Genomic DNA, 19,073 nt, shown 5'->3' with positions numbered 1-19,073 from the left:
CAAGTGGGGGGTCGCAACAGAGGGGGTTGCAAAAGGGCTTTAGCGACGGTATGACGCCGTCGCCTTTGGTTTGCGACGGCAAAGAAGCCTTTTGCGACGAAAAAATGCCGTCGCCATTAACATGTGAAAATCTGAAATTTTTTTGAGACAGCACTGTTTTGCCGTCGCTAAAAGGGGTATTTGCGACGGCACAAGTACCGTCGCTAAAGGGTTATTTGAGACAGCACTTGGTGCCGTCGCTAAAGCACTATTGGCGACAGCAAATTACACCGTCGCTAAAAGTCCTCATTTTCAACCAAATGCCCTATCTTTTGCGACGCATTACTGCCGTCGCAAAAAACCCCTATTTGAGAAGGTGAGTGGACTACCCTCTCAAAAAAAAAATAAATAAATATATGAAAATAACCTGTATTAAATGAAAAATAACTAAAAAAAAAACCACTAATTACATAATAATAAAAAAAAGTCCAGTATAAAAATAATAATTCATCCATAATTAAAATATTCTTCCATTCATAACAATACATCAACAAAATTATCCAATACATAATGTTGTTCACAAATCTAAATAACGTAAATCAAAAACAAAAATTTTCGTCATGCTTCTGCACTTCCCATTTGAAAAATAAATTCACAAAAGAGATCAAATACAAGTAATATTCAACAGCTCTCTCTGGGTTGTAAGCAGCACGAAGAGCTCGAACAACAGTATCCCTATCCCAAGTCCCTCCACCCATATCAAGAATTTGCCGGACCGCTCCATCAAGGTTACTTCCAGCAACCAAATTCGATGTTGCTTGACCATAGACATTAGACTCTGGTCTGGTTGAACACACATTATTGGATTAACAAAGGTAACCAGTATTGTCCAAATTAAATAAACAGACAAAAAAAAATCATGCTCTTCAGTCTTCACAAGTTAACCAAAGAAGAAAAATACTCACATGGCAGTAACTGTAGAGGTAGGAGCAGCAGCAGGTGCAGGTGCAAACGCAGGCGCAGATACAGGTACAATATATATATATATCATATTTTTTCAGCCATACTAAAACAAAAGATGCTAAGATAAAACAAATCCATAAAAGATAAGATATAACAGGCATACATGAACCTAATCATGTATAAAAAAAATAATAAGTAATAGACATGCATGAACCTAATCATGTATAAAAAAAATAATAAGTAATAGACATGCATGTGTAAACAAAACAGAGAACTTAGTGTTTCATATTCTTTAATTGAAAATCCTATTTTCATTAATCTATATTACTAACTTATTGATTTAAAATAAAAACTATGAATTTTAAATGGTAATCTACTAATTCAAAAAATTAAGAGTCATATACGTCATTTGTTTTACGTGTAAACTCATGAATCAATGAGGTAATACATATAGCATACCTTATATTAGCCACTAGTGTTGTCATATTACTTGTATTACCATTGTAACAACAAATATTGACTTACAATTACTATATTTTTATGAATTATCTAATCTATTCTACTAGCATTTCTAAATACTCTAGATAGTGCAATTCCCTACTAGACGAAATTCTCCACTTTTTAAGCCTTAAAACCAACCTAAAATTCAATAACATCTAGAAAACATGTTCTTAGGTGCACAACATTGATTAAAACCATTACAAACATTCAAATTTTGATAAATTGGATCATAACATACTTATCAATAAGTTTTTTGGTGTTAAAAATGCGCTTGAAAAAATCTCATGCGTTTAGTGTTCCTACATTAACAAGTAGTTCACATCTAACTTCAATTTTTCTTGGTAAATAATAATTGAAAATAAAAAACAAAATGAAAGTCCAAGCGTTGCAATAACTAATCACTAGTCTGCAGAGTGCACCTTTCAATTTCATCTGAGACACCAGCTCATAGAAAGATCATACATATATTCAAGACAGAAGTAAAACCCCAAAACCAGAAACAATTCCACTTAATTATTTAATTATTTCTGAATAAAGTGTAATGTCCACCACAGATTCACAATGGTCCATAGAATGACAGACGTAGACAATACCTAAAGAATGCAGCCACCGAAATATCCAAGCTTTTGACAACAACAGAAGCATTCATCTCGCCACATATTGAAATAACACAAGACGTAGTGTGAAACAAGCATTAATCTAAAACTTACTACCAAATCAAAAAGAGACCTATACCTAGAAATGGGGAGGGGGGGAGAAATGAAAATTTCACTCTTTCACCATCTTATATAAAATTTCCACAGTGAAAAGCACAATTTGAACGCAAATAGGATACGAACACAGAATCAAGCAAATGAATATAATAGAGACCAAAATTAAGAAGAAGACTTGCAGCTTGTAATTTAATTCCAAAACACACAAACCACACAAACATTCAAATTTAATTTTCAAGTTTTATAACATTAAATCCTAATCATTTAAAAAATCACTGTAAAGAATCTAGAATCATAACTCAGACCTTGATTTTTAGATAACAGACGTATACTCTTACCTTTGATCTGAGATCAAACAGATTCAGATCACACATAACACAGATTCAGATCACAGATTCAGACCAAAACAAACACACAAAACACAGATTCAGATCTGTTGGTCCAACAAACACACAGAACACAGATTCAGATTCGATCAAGGCAAGAGAGAGAGACAGAGATTGAGAGAGATAGAAGCTTACCCGTGAGTAGATCGGTGCGATGAGAGAGTGAGACGATCGGTGTGATGCGATTCAGACCAAAACAAACACACAAAACACAGATTCAGATTCGATCGGGGCGAGAGAGAGAGAGACAAAGATTAAGAGAGATAAGAGGCTTACCCGTGAGTAGATCGGTGCGATGAGAGAGTGAGACGATCGGTGCGATGAGATGAACAACGAGAGAGTGAGATAGACAGTGATAAGATGAGAGTGATCGCCGATCGGTGCAAAACATGAAGATTAACAACGAAACGAGAGAGTGAGAGAGACGGTGATGAGATGAGATGAGACTGAGAGAGAGTGAGGTATAGACAGCAATTAGGGTTTTTTCTTTTGTTTGTCATAGATGAGGTGAGTGAGATGGTGAGAGATGGACGGTTAGATTTAAAAGCGGGGGAACAAAAAAATCAAAAAAAAGTAGGAATAATATTAGATTTAAAATAATTTTTATAGTTGGTGAATTCTTTTTTTTTATTTGGTAAAGTTAAAATTTATTTGTTTTATATTTATTTTAATGAATAAAAAATTATTATTATTTTTTTATTTGGTAAAAGTAGGAATAATATTTTCCATTAAAATAAAGTTAATTTTTTGTGGTCAATGAAAAACAGAGAAGATAGATGAGAGAAGAGATAAATGAATGAGAGACACAGAGAGAGAGAGAGAGTCAAATAGACAGAGAGAGAGAGAAGAGTGATGAATAAGAGAGAGAAAGAAAAGAGAGAGAAGAAGATGAAAAAATGGGTGAAAAGATATAGACAAAGAGAGAGACAGAGAGAGAGAAAAAAAAGAGCGAAAATAGATAAATAAGAGAGAGAGAGAGAGAGAGAAAGAGATGAGCGAGAGAGCGAGAGAGAAAAAAATAAGAGAGAGAGAAGAGAGACAGAGAGAGAAGATATATGAAAGAGATAGAGAGAAGAGAGATAGACGAGAGACATAGAGAAAAAGAGAGAGATAGACAGACATAGAGAAAAAGAGAGAGATAGACAGATAGAGAAGACGACTTTTCTAAATTTTTGCTGATATTTCTTCACCATACCCTCCATCCTCACCTACCTAAGAGACGACGGGTGTCGGAGGGAAAGTCGGAGGGAGGGAAGAGAGGGTAGTCGAAGTTGAGAGAAGAAAGAGAGAACCAAAGGTTTCGCCATTTGTGAGAGAGACAGGTGGTTCGAATGGCATCAAGAGTGGGGAGAAATGAGAGGATGAGAAGGAGGATGAGGTCCGGGAAGTCATTTAGGTTAGGAACGGTGGTGGAGTCACCGGTTGTCTCCGCCGTCGCCGTCTATCTCGAGAGAGGGGGGTAAGAACAGAGAGAGACAAAGTGGTCGCTAAAAGTGCATTTTCTTGTAGTGGAGAGCTCAGTAAATAGAGAAGCGATGAGGGAGAGAGTGAGTAATGTGAACACAATGGGGGAGAGAGACAAACAGACAGACAGACACATAGAGAGAAAGAGAGAGAAACAAAAGAGTGAGAGACAAACAAACAGACACAGAGAGAGAAAGAAAGAGAGAAAAGTGATAAGTGAGAGAGAGATAAAGAGAGAAAGAGATATAGAGAGAAAGAGATATAGAGAGACAGAGAGACAAAGAGAGAAAGAGATAGAGAGAGACATATAGAAAAATAGAGAAAAACAAGAGATGAGAGAGACATATAGAAAGAAAGCGAAAAGAGATGAACGAGACAGAGAATAGAAAAATAGAGAGATAGAGAGAAGAGAGATGAGCGAGAGAAATAGAGAGAGAAAAAAGAGATGAGCGAGAGAGACAGAGAGAGAAAAGAGATGAGAGAGATAGAGAGAAGAGAGATGAGCGAGAGAGACATAGAGAGAAGACAAATGAGAGAGATAGAAAGAAGAAAGACGAACGAAAGACACACAGACAGACAGACAAACAGACAGAGAAAGAAGAGTGATGAGTGAAAGAGAAAAAGAGAAGAGTGGTGGTAGTTAAATGGCATTTGCAGTAGTGGTAAATGTGGTAGAGAAGATGGGTGGTGAGAAAGAGAGATGAGTGAGAGACGAATAGAGAAAAGAGATAGAGAGATAGAGAAAGAGACAGAATGATGAGCAAGAAAGAGACAAAGTGGTCGCTAAAAATGCATTTTCTTGTAGTGGATCGACAAATCGAAAGGGAACTCAATAAATAAAGAAGACAGATAATTCAAAACTCTTTTCAAAACTTAATTCAAATCAATTTTTTAAATATTTTAAAAATATTTTAATTTTGTGAGAGACAGATAAAGAAGAGAGATAAAGAGAGAGAGAGAGACAGAGATAGAGTGATGAGCGAGAGAGAGAGAGATAGACAAAGTGGTTGCTAAAAGTGTATTTTCTTATAGTGGATCGATAAATCGATAAGGAGCTCAATAAATAGAGAAGATGAGAGTAAGAGAGTGAACAAGGCGAACATAGTGAGGGAAAAATAGACAAATAGACAAGTAGACAGAGAGAGAGTGAGAGAAGAGTGATGAGTGAGAGAGAGACAGGAAGAGAGAGATAGACAGAAAAAGGGATAGAGAGAGAGAGATGGAGAGATAGAAAAAGAGAGAGAAACAAGAGATAAGCGAGAGATAGACAAAAAGAAAGAAATAGAGCGAAAAGATATGAGCGAGAGAGAGACACAGAAAAAGAGAGAGACAGAAAGAGAAGAAAAATGAGCGAGAGAGATAGAGAGAGAGAAAAAAAAGAAATGAGAGAGATAGAGAGAAGAGAGATAGGCGAGAGACACAGAGAGAATGAGAGAGAAACAGGCAGACATAGAAAGAAGAGTGATAAGTGAAAGAGAGAGAGAGATAGAGACAGAGACAGAGAGACGGGAAGATGAAAAAATGAATGAAAAGAGAAATGGTATATCAAAAGAGTAAGATGACATTGTTTTTTTTAATTTTTTTTGCGACAGAAAAATACCGTTGAATTTATTCAAACCATTTTGTGACTGTATATATATGAAGCTATCTCAAAACCACAATCACTATGCTAGGTTAGAGTTTTCCAAAAACTCTTTTGAGAAAATTAAACTTTCTTGTTTTCCGTGTTATATTGTTTTTACTGAATTTTTTAAATATTTTAAGTATTTTTTAAAATTTTTAGACACACCTAACATAAATACACCTAAAAATTAAAAAAATTGTAAAAAAAATCTTTTAAAAATTCACTAAATACTAAAAATACAATAATTCAATACATTTTTTTGTATTTTTATGTATTTATTAATTTTTAAAAATATTTTTTCATAATTTTTTTTATTTTGTAGATACATCTAAGTAAGGTACATCTAAAAAAAATATTTAAAATTTTAAAAATATTCACTAAAAAAAAACACGAAAGTCACTTTTTGCGACGGCAGAAAATGCCGTCTCAAAAAAGCAGAGTATTTGCGACGGCATCATTTGCCGTCTCAAAAAAGCAGAGCATTTGCGACGGCACTATTTGCCGTCTCAAAAAAGCAGAGCATTTGCGACGGCACTATTTGCCGTCTCAAAAAATGAGAGTATTTGCGACGGTATTTAGTGCCGTCGCAAATGCTCTGCTTTTTTGAGACGGCAAATGATGCCGTCGCAAATACTCTGCTTTTTTGAGACGGCATTTTCTGCCGTCGCAAAAAGTGACTTTTTGAGACGGCAAGTGTGCCGTCGCAAATAGTTCCGTCTCATATACCCAGTTTTCTTGTAGTGCGTGATGGGCCTCCACAGGCCCAACAGTACGGTCCAGTCCGATTAAGAACTGGACAAAAGCCATTCCCAATATCAAAAACCACACCACATGACATGAGAGGTATATGATCATTTTTAAGAATTAATTGATCTCCAGTCTAGCTTTAGTCTGTTGAATTCATTGTGAGTCATATTTTGATGATTTGAATGATAATTGTTTAGATATTTATATGTAGATTATTTAAAAAAATTAGATTGATTTGATAATTATAAATATAATTTAATCACATTTGTTTAAAAATATAAATGACACGCATAATTTTTAAACAGACAATTTATTTGGTTAAAAACAAATATGATTGAATCATGTATTACAATTATCGAATTAAATTAATTATTATCATTGTTGTTATTGTTGTGAATGATCTACCATATGTTATATTTTTAAAAGCCAGGAGTAAATTGTTACCATTCCGTTAGCTAGCTTAATGCCATATGCAAGATAGTAAAGTGTTTTTTTTATTATTTTATTATTATTATTATTATTATTATTATTATTATTATTATTTATAATTCGGTATTAGGTCATTAGATCGGTTAATTCGGGAGATCAATTTCACAATCCAGGAGTCCTGACTATATGGACATGAGACCTATCTTGAAGGGAGTATACCTCTAAGCTGCAAACCTTGCCTACGAGGCCAACCCTTAATAAACAAACTGACATTGGCTAGCTAGCTTTTAATATCATATATCAGGTTGACATTGAATGATAATCTCTAGTAGGAAGTAAAAAAGGAAATTAGGTAGAGCTTAATATCATATATATTTATCCAACCCTCCCAAAAAAAAAAAAAAAAAAATCATACATATACAAGATGTATTGCACATATATGCAAGATGTATGATATCATCATTGTACGAGCAAGAAATAATATTCTCGTATAATCCTGTTGATTAAGTCCGCGCTCCTCCAAACGTCGTCGCTTTACTCCTTGAAAATACAAATGTGAGCTAGCCGGCGGGTGTGTGGCGGATACCTCTCCGATGCCTAAGTCAGCAAAATAGACAAATAGATAAAAGTTCTGTGTATTCGAGAATCAAAGTTGTGTTGCCTCTCCAAATGTGATGTTGTGAGCTTTTATAGGTTCCGCATGGCACAATCCTTGTAGGACTCTTATTCCTTCATGTAGAGTCCTCCTAGGAATCACACTCCTGAAGGATAATGCTTATTCTTCAACACCCCCCTCACTGCTTAAACCAAGTGAGATGGTTTTACTTCGGTTGGATGTCAATACGACCGAGGTAACATGACCATGCTAAAGCCGCAGACTAGACCGAGCTCCAACTAGCTCGGTTCTTCCTTTCACTGCGTGTGCCTCGGTTTGACATACTCCGACTGGGCTGTTCATTTAATACCGAGCTAACCAAGCTTGGTGCTCTAATGCACAACGCCAAGCTAGCTAGGTTCTCGTGCAGTTATACATCGGTTGCCTGTTGAAACCATGCTATCCATAGTGTGCCTAGACCGAGCTATTCAACAACAAGGTTCTGAGAAAAGACCCACAATACCTCGGCTCAGTTCGGTTTGACTGAGCTAACTGTCGCCGTTTTGACCATGTTAACCGAGCTAACTACAAAAGCTCTTTTGAACCGGGCTAACTTCAAGGCCTTTTTACTCAGTCGTTACTGTGGCCCACAGAATGGCCCATTACCCAGCTTGGCCCAATTTACATATAAATTACCCTCTCAATTGCCTCTTAATTCCATCTGCGCAGCATGATAGGGATTATCTTTTACTAGCCGAGCTAAAAACTTCAGCTTTTCAATTGAGCTAAATCCACACCGAGCTTCCCATCTGTCCGGTCAAAACGTCTCTTCAGTCGCTGTAACTGAATCGCTTCTTATTCCAAGAACACGTGGCACACTATCATTGGCCCAATGCAGCTGTCACACCGTCATCGTATTTTGCGTATTTTGAACAGTCCCACCCAATTTCTCATTCTTTACACAAAAACTACTCATTTGAATCTATCACATCTACTATTCATCATTTTCTCTCTCTTTGAGCTTTTTCTCCTTTGTTCTCTTGTAACTGCGGAGCTCGTGTTTTTGCTGGGATCTTTTTTGCCTTTGGTCCCTCCATTTTGAACTGGTATGTGACTCAAATCTCTTTCCTTTCCGTTGATTTCGCACTTGTTTTGTAATGCATAGCATGCGTTTTTGTATGATTTTCAAAAACACCTACTCCACTTTTGCTTCCATTTTCTGAAAAAACCTTTGTAATATAACCACTGTCTATATGAATAACCTGGGAAATGATAGTTTTGATCCAAAATCACACTCTAAACGAACTAGGATACTGTTTGTATTAGGTACGACCCTGGCCGAACTAAACAACCGGACTAAAACTTCACCCCATACTCGTAGTTTTAATAGGCCCTACCTCTTAGCCGTGCTATCGAACTGCATTAAGTTTGCGCAATACCACGCTAGAAAGCCCTAACAACCGACCGGACTAAAACTTGGAGCTAAACTAACTCCCTTAGATAAAACCGAACTAAGAATGCTGCCCCAAAAGTTCAACTAGGCTAAAGGCCCTTGCTCAAACCGAGCTAAGAATGGATAGTGGCCCACGTAACTAAGCTAGGATTTAGGCCTTTGTTTATTTTAGCACGGTCCAACGAGCTAAGCTTAACACCTTTCTTTTTTCACTTTGCAGACTTAGATTGCCAGGCACTCCCTTGAACGTTCAACCGAGTTGCTCAGCGTCATTTCACGACCGAGCTAATACTCCGTTAATTTATACATAATTTAAAACCTCATGGGTAAATATAGGTTTTTGGTAAACACCCCAGGTGCTATGGCCGAGTTCCGAAGGGACTACCATATCCCTGATGATGTCTATCTCACTCTAGCTGAACTAGATATCACACCTTGGGGAAACCCTAGTTTTGTTCCCTTTACCCTTCTTTCCATTGTAGAAATCGGACTAAGATTCCCTGTACAACCCCTTCTTTGCGAGTTCCTTAGACAAACCAACATCTGCCCTACCCAACTTTCCACAAATTCATATAAATGGCATCGCCGAGCTAAACCACTGGGCTGGCCTTAACCTCGGTTTAGCCTAGCTCTTCCACCAATATTCCATAGGGTCGGCTGAAGATGGCTGGGTTTACTATTTAAGAATAAAGCGCCGGCGTGAAAAGATAATAAAAAATACTCCAGATAAAGATGTGAATGATGATGATTTCTTCTGGGTATCTGGGAATTTTGAGGACTAACAAGCCCAGATCCCAGGTGACAGAATAAATTGGAACAAAGGTGTAGCCGGTAGGATTACCTCGACTCAATTCCATGCTTTTCTTTACTTCGGTACTTACTTTTAACTGTACTAACTGTTGTCTCCTTCTTTCATGCAAATTTGAACTTTCTCAAGTCTCAATACAGCTACCCCAACCTAAACACACTTCGCGCCGCACTCCGATATCCAAACAGGAGTTGGGCCGAGCTACTGAATTTTGAACCGACCTACCGATATAGTAGCCGTAGGAAGACCAGGGTGACCAATTTTCTCTTAGAGCCATCCCCAGAACCTGACCCTTCCCTTCCACAAATCAACTTGATCCCATTGACTGCGGAGCAAGAGATGGCCAAGAAAAGAGCAGTAAGGGCCCTTCTAACCGAAACAAACCAGGCCGAGGTACCACCAACCAGCCAACCTCAAGAGACCGTAGTAGCTTTACCAACCGCACAGCCTTCTTCATCTTGGCCAAACAAGCGCGCTCGGATTTCCACAACCGAGCCACGCCTTGTTGATGAAGAAGATACCATTCTTTCACAATCCACTCCACCAAGCCCACAACCAGAGCGCTCAGACCAAGCTAGCTCCTCCATGTGGGTACCAAAGGTCACCTTCAGGAACCGCGCTATCACTGACTCTGATTCAGTGGTCGTGGAAAAAGATCATTTGCTGGCCTTCAATCTGGCCAAGAGCGTCTGCCTTCTAGCCGACGTGGATCATCATGATCACCTTACCGAGCTGAGGGCCATTCGCTCGGCTTCAAAGTCAATGGTGTTGGTAAGTTCTCTGTTTCTTTCTTTAAATTTCAACATCTTTTAGCTCGGTTCCTACTCAATACTGTCTTCCTCCCCTTGCAGGCCTTACAGAAGAACCGCATTGCCCACAAACCCGTGCTGGAACTAAGAAAAACTACAAGGCAGGCCATGGTAGAAGCTAATGCCAAAACCACTGAGCTGGAAGAGTCAAAGAAGCAAATAGCCGAGCTATAAACTGAGATGGCAGGTCTGACCGATCTTGTCAGTTCGACTGAGGCAGATAAGAAAAAGGTCACGGCCGTGGTAAAAGATAAGTACCTGCACGAGCTAGCCAAGCTTGAGGGCAAGAAGAACGCTGAAATTGCTAAGCTGGAGAAAAAAGCAGATGATACAGAGGACCGGGGTTACAAGGAGGGAGAGGCCACTTATATCAAGCAATGCGAAGCTGCGAAAGATCTCTTCTTCAAATGCAGATGGGCGGCGGCTATGGCGCAGCTCGGTCATGGCCCAGAGACTGAGGTCTTCAACCCTCCTCCGTATTTCATACCGAGCTATATGGCGGAGTACGCTGCCGCCATTCAGCAAAAATTTCTAGAAGAGGAGGATGAAGATGCTGCTCCAGAGGACAACACCCAGCCCGGTCGCCAATCTATCTCCCCAACTCCAGTGGTCTCCATCCCTTCTTTGCCTGCTGTGTTTGATGCGGTGCCTCCAATCGAGCTGAACCAAGAGGTGCTTGCAACAATCGAGCTACCTCTGGGTGAAGATCGGGTTGTTTTGGACGGCGATTTAGATGACCTCTTTGCTTGATTATGTACTCTTCTTTTCTTTTAGGTGCTAACTTTAGCTATTTTTGTAACCGGGCTACGACCCCATCTTTTGTACTTTGGCTTTGCATTATCAATGAAATCATTTTTTGTTTTTTTTCAATTGTCTGTTCAGTTTACTTCTATGATATAATCTGAATGAAGTAAATTCTCTGGCTGAGATATTTATCTCGGTCTTAACTTTGTAATCTAACTGGCCATACCTTCTAACCTCTTCAGCCTAGATCCTTATCTCGGCTGAAGAACAATAAGTGTTGATTTTTTCAGCCAACCTCTGCAGCCTAGATCCTTATCTCGGCTGAAGGACAATATGTGTTGGTTTTTCCAGCCAACCTCTTCAACTTAGATCCTTATCTTGGTTGAAGAACAATAAGTGTTGGTTTTTCCAGCCAACCTCTTTAGCCTAGATCCTAATCTTGGCTGAAGAGAGCTCAAAGTTGGTTTTTCCTGCCAACCTAGAGTAAAGTGTTTGGTTATTCTTGCCAAACGTCCCGTAGCCTGGATCCTTATCCTAGGCTTAGGAGGGGTGTTGGTTTTTCCAGCCAACCTCTAAGTTGGTTATTCCTGCCAACCTAGAGTAAAGTGTTTGGTTATTCCAACCAAATGTCCTGCAGCCTGGATCCTTATCCTGGGCTTAGGAGGGGTGTTGGTTTTTCCAGCCAACCTCTAAGTTGGTTATTTCTGCCAACCTAGAGTAACGTGTTTGGTTATTCTGACCAAACGTCTTGCAGCCTGGATCCTTATCCTGAGCTTAGGAGGGGTGTTGGTTTTTCCAGCCAACTTCTTCAGCACTGATCCTAATCTTAGCTGAAGAGAGTGCAAAGTTGGTTATTCCAGCCAACTATGCTTTCAATGCGCCTAACTCACTAAAACAATCTTTTACAGAAGGAAACAACTATACTGAAAAGAAACTACTTATTTTATTGAGAAAGAAAAAATTACAAATACTTGAAAGAAAAGCTAAAAATAAAATAGTTTGAGATTGGCAGTGTTCCATGGCCTGGGAATTGGCTTTGCTATCTTCATCTTCCATCTGGTATGCCCCTTTTCCTGCTAATCCAACCACCTTGTAAGGTCCTTCCCAATTAGGTCCCAACTTGCCATCTCCAGGTACCAAGGTGTTGCCCATCACTTTACGCAGTACCCAATCTCCGATTTTGAATTGTCTTGGATGTACTGTTTTGTTATACTTTCTGGATAACTCTTGCTAGTATGAGGCAATGTGAACCAGTGCTCTTTCTCTTCTTTCTTCCGTAAGGTCGAGTTCCAAAGCTATGGCTTCCCCATTTAAGTCTGGATCGAAATTCTCGCTTCTCATTGTGGGGAGGCCGATTTCCAGTGGGATTACTGCTTCCATGTCGTAGGCTAAGGAGAATGGCATTTCTCCAGTTGATCGTCGAGGTGTGGTACGGTAAGCCCATAAGACATGAGGAAGCTACTCAGCCCACTTTCCTTTTGCTTTCTCTAACCTTTTCTTCAATCCATCCAAGACAACTTTGTTTGATGCTTTTGCCTGGCCATTTGCTTGGGGGTATGCCGGTGTAGAGTTATAGAATTCTATCTTGTACTCCTCACAAAAGCCTCTAAAAATTTTACCGTCGAACTGAGTGCCGTTGTCTGATATTAGCGCCTTGGGTATGCCGAACCGAGTGATTATATTCTGCCAAACGAACTTCTTCACATTTTTCTCCTTTATTGATGCTAGTGCTTCTGCTTCCACCCACTTTGTGAAGTAGTCTGTTGCTGCAAGGAAGGACTTTTTGTTTCCGGGTGCTGTTGGAAGTGGTCCTTCTATGTCCAAGCCCCACATTGCGAAGGGCCATGGGCTAGTTAATGGTAGCAGTTCTCTGGCTGGTTGATATATTTGGTGTGCGAACTTCTGACATTTCTCGCACTTCTTCACATACTTCTTTGAATTTGCTTGCATGTAGGGTCACCAATATCTTTGTGAAATTGCTCTGTAGGCTAAAGATCTTCCTCCTTGGTGGCTGCCGCATACGCCTTCGTGAATCTCGAATAGGAATGCTTCGACCTTGCTGGGATGGACGCACTTCAGGTAAGGTCTTGTGAAGGATTTCTTGTACAAGGCCATTGATAGGGAGAGCCAAAATCGTTGCGACTTTGCTCTAATCTTGTTGGCCTCATTCTTTTCTTCGGGCAAAGTGCTGTCTTTTAGGAACACTATAATGGGATCCATCCATGAAGGGCCTAGTTTGGCACAACATACCTCTTCTACTTCGGGTTCTTCAATGCTTGGTCTTGGTAAGTAGTCAATCAGTAATGGATGTGGGATGGATGTATTTGTCATCGAAGCGAAGCCTGCTAGTTCGCCCGCTCTACTATTTTCTTCCCTGCCGATCTGCTCTATCCGCACTACTTCAAATTTCTTGATCTATTTTCTGACTAACTCTTGGTACTTAGTCATCTTGTCGTCCTTTGCCTCGTAGTCACTTGAAATTTGGTTCACCACCACCTGTGAGTCACTGTAAACCATTAGCTCAGTGGCCTTCATGTAGAGTGCTGATTTTAGGCCTGCCAGAAGCGCTTTATACTCCGCATCATTGTTTGATACTGGGAAGCCAAGGTTGACTGCCTGTTCCACCACTAGGCCATCTGGTGAGATGAGGACTATGCCGAGTCCTGCACTGTGCCTATTGGACGCTCCATCCACAAAGAGCTTCCACATCTCTCCAATGAACAGCTTCCAGCAAGTAGAGGGATCGGATGATGCCTTGGGGTCATGAGTGGTGCTGGTATTTTCTTCAAAGTCCACACTTACTGTTTGCCCCTTGCTATCTGATTGTACCAAGTCTTTATTTGTTGGTGGGTCTTTGCTTGGTACAGCATGGTTTGTTTCTCCCTCCTTTTGTCCACTCTGGTCTGTCCTGGGATGTGGCTGGGTATCTTGTATTAGGGGTTGCGTTATTCCGGCGCTATTTTCCATCCCTATTTCGATTGTACTCGTTAAGTCAACTGAGCAGATATGATGACTTCCTGGTGTGAATTCTACGACAAAGTCTGCCAAAGCTTGGGCTTTTATCGTGGTTCTGGGTTGAAACTTGATGTCAAACTGTCCCAACTCTACTGTCCACTTCAAGATTCGCCCGTAAAAGTTTGCCCTCTCAAACAAAGCTTTTAATGAAAAAAGCTATGAGGACGATTATGGTGTGGGCGTGAAAGTAGTGCGACAACTTCCTTGAGGCCATCATCAAGGCTAAGGCTAGTTTTTCTAATGGTAAGTACCTGGTTTCTGCGCTCAGAATGTCTTACTGACATAAAAGATTGGCAGATGTTGGATTCTTTCCGCTCGGACCAATACTGCGCTAATTGCGTGCTGTGAAACTGCTAGGTACAAAAATAGTTCTTCTCCAGGTATTGGGGTCACTAGTAGCGGTGGAGAAGACAGGTATTCCTTCAAACTTTCTAGGGCGCGGTCGCATTCTTCATCCCACTCAAACTTGGCCTTTAATGCTTGAAAAAATGGTCGACATCTGTCTGACGACCGACTTATGAACCGGTTTAGCGTGGCTGCCATACCGGTGAGATGCTGTACTTCTTTTACTGAGTTGGGCCTCTCTAGATCCTGAATTTCTTTGATCTGAGAAGGGTCTACCTCTATACCTCTGTTGGTTACCAGGAAGCCTAGGAATTTGCCTGATCCTACGCCGAACGCACACTTAGATGCATTAAGGCGCAACTTGTGCTTCTTTAGGATCTGAAACATCTCACCTAGGTCCCTGAGATGGTCATTCTTATCTTTGCTTTTAACTACCATATCGTCGATGTAAGCCTCCATTGTTCTGCCTAACAATGGTTCGAACATCTTGGTGATCATCCGCTGGAATGTTGCCCCTGCGTTCTTTAGGCCAAAGGGCATGACCTTGTAGCAATACAAACCTCTTGGCGTTGTAAAAGATGTGACCTCCTGGTCTGGTTCATACATGGCGATCTGATGATAACCTCTATATGCATCAAGAAAGCTAAGTCGGTTGTGTCCTGCCATTAGGTCTACCAGTTGGTCTATCCATGGTAAGGGAAAGCTATTTTTTTGGCACGCCTTGTTGACTGTTTTGTAGTCCACGCAAACACGCCATTTTCTATTCTTCTTTGGCACCACTACTGTATTGGAGATCCATCTGGGGTAGTGCACCTCTCTGATAGCTCCTACTTCTAGCAGGTTTCCCACTTCTTCCGCTGCTATCTCGGCGTGGTGGAGTGCTGATCTGCGAGTGCGCTGTATGATTGGTCTTGCAGTTGGGTGGACATTTAATTGGTGACAGATGATGTTTGGGTCAATGCCAGGCATGTCATACGGTGTCCAGGAAAACACTTCGATGTTAGAGGTCAAGAATTCCATGACCTCTATTCTCTCAGTGCTGGACATGGATGAGCCAAGCAAAAAGAACTTTTTCGGGTCCTTTTCATCTATTCTTACCTGTACCAAGTCTTCCACTACCTTCTGTTCAGTGGCTTTGCCAACATCCGCAAACAATTCATTGCTCTCTGGTTTTTCCACCATCTGAACAAACCTTTTGGCAGCTCGATTGCCATTTACTGTGACGAAACACTGTTTGGACATGATTTGGTCCCCAAAGACCTTTTCAATTACTCCGGCTTCGTTGGGGAACCGCATTACTTGATGGTAGGTTGACATTATCGAACGCATGGCATGCAGTCATGTCCTTTCCAAGATTATGTTGTAAGTGGAAGGGACTTTCAATACCCAAAATTTCACTTGTTTCGTCATGCTTCCTACTCTGACTGGGAGGATTATCTTGCCAACTGGCCACTCTGGCATTGAGTTGAATCCGATCAGGGGAGATACGGCGGGTGCCAAGTCTTTGTCCTTCAGTTTCAGTTGTTTGAAGGTTTCGTAATACATTATCTCACATGAGCTTCCTTGGTCAATCAAAATTCACTTGACGTCGTAATCCTTGATGCGGAGAGTGACGACCAGTGCATCGTTGTGAGGGCAATATATCCTTGCCAGGTCTCTGTCTGAAAAAGACATGACGTTCGTGGCCTCTGTTCTCCCCTTTTAAATGGTGGGTTGCGCACTTAATACCCTCCTTAAGTGCTCAGCCTTCTTTATCATTCCCCTGAGCTCACATACTCGCTCAGGTTCGAATACCCCATGTATTACGTTTATCACGCCTTGAGGTGGGGCATCGATCGGCGTTCCGTCTGGGTGATCGTGGTTTGAGGGGCTGGCTGTGTCCCTCATTCTATGTACTGGTCAAGGTGCCCAGCTGCCACTAACTCCTCCAGGTGCTGTCTCAACGGCGTGCAATTTTCAGTGCGGTGCCCTTTTTCCTTATGGAAGGTGCACCGAGATCTTTCGTCATAGTCCTTTTGTGCCTCTCCCAATTTAGCTGGCCATCTGACGAAAGGTTCATTGCGTATTTCACTGAGAATTCGATAGATCGGTTTTTTGAACATCGTGGTAATGGTAGTGCGGACTCTTAACCACCTTTTATTGTGGTCCTCTCCGTTGTCCCGCCTGCCTCGCCCGTTTCTGCTTGGACGTTCTACCGCCTTGACTTTTGCTGAAGTCTTTTTATCTGGTATTGTGGTTGTATCAGACTTTGTTTTAGCACGGGCGCCATCCTCCTCCACCCGAATGTGCTGGTGTACCCTCTCCATTAAGGCTTCCATTGTGAGGGGTGGCGTCATGGTGATTGAGTCCCTTAACCTGTTTCCAACTGGAAGACCTCTTTTGTACTGTGCGATGGCGAGATTTGTGGGGCAATCTCAATAACGACTGTTATAGGATCTCAACGTCTCCTTGTCGCCCATGTCAATGGAGAGTAGCTGATCGATCTCTACTGGCGTCTTGGTGTTCATTCTGAACCTTGTCACGAACGCCTCCGCTAATTGCGCCCAGGAGGCTATGCTGCCTTCTAGTAGCCTTTCGAACCAGGTTAAACCTAGGTCGCCAAGGCTGGATGGGAATAGGATGCACATCAAAGCCTCGTTCCGCCGGTATACTGCCATGACCTGGCGAAAGTGGCTTAAGTGCATGTAAGGGTCTGTCTTCCCTCGTACGTCGTAAACTTAGGCTGGATGAAACTTGAAAGTAATGGTGCGTTCTCAATCGCCGGAACAAACGGCGAGCTATGTAGCCTTGCCAATGCTTTATCTGTTGGTCCGTAGGCAATGTGTGGTATTGGCATTCCTACCTCGACGCTTCCATGCGTCTGAGGAGCCAACCGCTGAAGGGCTGAAACTCTGTGCGAGTCGCGTGTCCTGGCATCCTTCTTCCGTCGTGCCCCTTCTTCAAGCACAGTCCGTAAGTCGGACGATCTAGGTAACTCCGTTTGCCTGGATGATGTCTGGTGCGTACGTGAGGGCCGATAGGTGCTTCCCTCAGTGTAAGACCTCAATGTTCTCGTTCTCTCAGACCTGGAGTAACAAGTCCTGGAAGTCTTTGATTGAGTGTCGCCTGTTCGGAGGCTCCTACTCTCTGCTTGCGATGGCGTGGCATGCCTACCACGATCTTCCAAGTGGCGAGGAGGCGTATTGCTTTTGCGCCCCTCTCCTGTCGCCACCCCATTCCCTTTTATCTGGCGCTTCATCAATTCCATGTCCGCCGCCATCTTCCTGATTAACTCGTCCTGCTCCTTTACCCGATCCTCCAAAACTTGAGGGTCGATCCTCCGCCTCTGCCTATCGGGACTTGATGAGCGACGGGGGCTGTTACCCCACCTTCCCCTTGTATCCCTCCGGGGATTCTGTCGCTGGGGCTCTAGATCTGCCATGGAAGGGATGGAAGGCAAACCTTCGCGCCTCCCACCTCCCTCTGGGGTTTGCCCGTCAATGGTGGACTGCGGCAAATCTTCATTGTGCGTCATTGCGTCTAATCTAGCAAGGAAAACTTTGATCAAGAGGTTTTGTTCTTTCTGTGATTCCCACAGACGGCGCCAATTGTACGAGCAAGAAATAATCTTCTCGTATAATCCTGTTGATCAAGTCCGCGCTCTTCCAAACGTCGTCGTTTTACTCCCTTAAAACACAAACATGAGCTAGTCGGCGAGTGTGTGCCGGATACCTCTCCGATGCCTAAGTCAGCAAAATAGACAAATATACAAAAGCTCTGTGTATTCGAGAATCAAAGTTGTGTTACCTCTCCAAAGGTGATGTTGTGAGCTTTTATAGGTTTTGTATGGCACAATCCTTGTAGGACTCTTATTCCTCCATGTAGAGTCCTTCTAGGAATCACACTCCTGAAGGATAATGCTTATCCTTCAACACCCCCTTCACTGTTTAAACCAAGTGAGATGGTTTTACTTCGGTTGGATGTCAATACGATCGAGCTAACATGACCATGCTAAAGTCGCAGACTAGACCGAGCTCCAACTAGCTCGGTTCTTTCTTTCACTGTGTGTGCCTCGGTTTGACATACTCCAACTGGGCTGTTCATTTAATACCGAGCTAACCAAGCTTGGTGCTCCAATGCACAACGCCAAGCTAGCTAGGTTCTCATGCAGTTGTACCTCTGTTGCCTGTTGAAACCATGCTATCCATAGCGTGCCTAGACCGAGCTATTCAACAACAAGGTTCTAAGAAAAGCCCCACAATACCTCGGCTCAGTCTAGTTTGACCGAGCTAACTGTCGCCGCTCTGACCATGTCGACCGAGCTAACTACAAAAGCTCTTTTGGACCGGGCTAGTTTCAAGGCCTTTTTACTCAGTCCTTACTGTGGCCCACATAATGGCCCATTACCCAGCTCGGCCCAATTTACATATAAATTACCCTCTCAATCACCTACATAAATTAACGAGGAAAGATCTATATTCAAACATAGATCGATTTTGATTTTGGATTTGCAATCCTG

At 41.7% G+C, this 19,073-nt stretch overlaps 1 long non-coding RNA gene across 1 annotated transcript; it reads right to left on the bottom strand.

Annotated features, from left to right (window-relative positions):
* Positions 1 to 473: 473 nt before the first annotated feature.
* LOC114293840 (uncharacterized) lies at positions 474 to 1,228 on the bottom strand. The gene is made up of 2 exons (XR_014344858.1): positions 1,157 to 1,228; positions 474 to 1,111 (listed from the first exon to the last, which is right to left on the bottom strand). It is a non-coding gene; the product is annotated as an uncharacterized LOC114293840 (long non-coding RNA).
* Positions 1,229 to 19,073: the final 17,845 nt, after the last annotated feature.

The sequence above is a fragment of the Camellia sinensis genome, chromosome 11 (assembly GCF_055761805.1).
Source record: "Camellia sinensis isolate YWXY chromosome 11, ASM5576180v1, whole genome shotgun sequence".
NCBI lineage: Eukaryota > Viridiplantae > Streptophyta > Magnoliopsida > Ericales > Theaceae > Camellia > Camellia sinensis.
The sequence above is the reverse complement of the archived record's forward strand: the minus strand, read 5'-3'. Positions and strand labels throughout refer to the sequence as shown.